The following is a 966-nucleotide window of genomic DNA, read 5'->3' as shown; positions in this document are numbered from 1 at the left end:
TCTATCGGAGAGCAAAATCGCCGCGTCAAGTAAATACAAATGGATGGTTTTATGGTGTAACGGTTAGCACTCCAGACTCTGAATCTGGCGATCTGGGTTCAAATCCCGGTAAAACCTTGGTATATGATAGTTATTCTATCGGAGAGCAAAATCGCCGCGTCAAGTAAATACAAATGGATGGTTTTATGGTGTAACGGTTAGCATTCCAGACTCTGAATCTGGCGATCTGGGTTCAAATCCCGGTAAAACCTTAGTATATGAGAGTTATTATATCGGAGAGCAAAAAGCGCCGCGTCAAGTTATTTGCTACGTGTGGTTTTATGGTGTAACGGTTAGCACTCCAGACTCTGAATCTGGCCATCTGGGTTCAAATCCCGGTAAAATCTTGGTATATGATAGCTATTCTATTGGAGAGCAAAATCGCCGCGTCAAGTTATTTGATGCGTATGGTTTTATGGTGTAACGGTTAGCACTCCAAACTCTGAATCTGGCCATCTGGGTTCAAATCCCGGTAAAACCTTGGTATATGATAGCTATTCTATTGGAGAGCAAAATCGCCGCGTCAAGTTATTTGATGCGTATGGTTTTATGGTGTAACGGTTAGCACTCCAGACTCTGAATCTGGCGATCTGGGTTCAAATCCCGGTAAAACCTTAGTATATGATAGTTATTATATCGGAGAGCAAAATCGCCGCGTCAAGTAAATTCAAATGGATGGTTTTATGGTGTAACGGTTAGCACTCCAGACTCTGAATCTGACGATCTGGGTTCAAATCCCGGTAAAACCTTGGTATATGATAGCTATTCTATCGGAGAGCAAAATCGCCGCGTCAAGTAAATACAAATGGATGGTTTTATGGTGTAGCGGTTAGCACTCCAGACTCTGAATCTGGCGATCTGGATTCAAATCCCGGTAAAACCTTGGTATATGATAGTTATTCTATCGGAGAGCAAAATCGCCGCGTC

The 966-nt window shown here is 42.8% G+C and overlaps 7 non-coding genes across 7 annotated transcripts; all 7 read left to right on the top strand.

Annotated features, from left to right (window-relative positions):
* Positions 1-45: 45 nt before the first annotated feature.
* Pmar_PMAR014993 lies at positions 46-117 on the top strand. Its single transcript has one exon. It is a non-coding gene; the product is annotated as a tRNA-Gln (tRNA).
* Positions 118-179: 62 nt separating this feature from the next.
* Positions 180-251, top strand: Pmar_PMAR014992. Its single transcript has one exon. It is a non-coding gene; the product is annotated as a tRNA-Gln (tRNA).
* A 63-nt stretch (positions 252-314) lies between these two features.
* Positions 315-386, top strand: Pmar_PMAR014991. The gene has a single exon. It is a non-coding gene; the product is annotated as a tRNA-Gln (tRNA).
* A 62-nt stretch (positions 387-448) lies between these two features.
* On the top strand, positions 449-520 carry Pmar_PMAR014990. The gene has a single exon. It is a non-coding gene; the product is annotated as a tRNA-Gln (tRNA).
* A 62-nt stretch (positions 521-582) lies between these two features.
* Positions 583-654, top strand: Pmar_PMAR014989. The gene has a single exon. It is a non-coding gene; the product is annotated as a tRNA-Gln (tRNA).
* A 62-nt stretch (positions 655-716) lies between these two features.
* Positions 717-788, top strand: Pmar_PMAR014988. The gene has a single exon. It is a non-coding gene; the product is annotated as a tRNA-Gln (tRNA).
* Positions 789-850: 62 nt separating this feature from the next.
* On the top strand, positions 851-922 carry Pmar_PMAR014987. Its single transcript has one exon. It is a non-coding gene; the product is annotated as a tRNA-Gln (tRNA).
* Positions 923-966: the final 44 nt, after the last annotated feature.

This window comes from Perkinsus marinus (assembly GCF_000006405.1).
Source record: "Perkinsus marinus ATCC 50983 genomic scaffold scf_1104296960370, whole genome shotgun sequence".
Classification (NCBI taxonomy): Eukaryota; Perkinsozoa; order Perkinsida; family Perkinsidae; genus Perkinsus; species Perkinsus marinus.
This window is presented reverse-complemented; position numbering and strand designations above follow the sequence as displayed.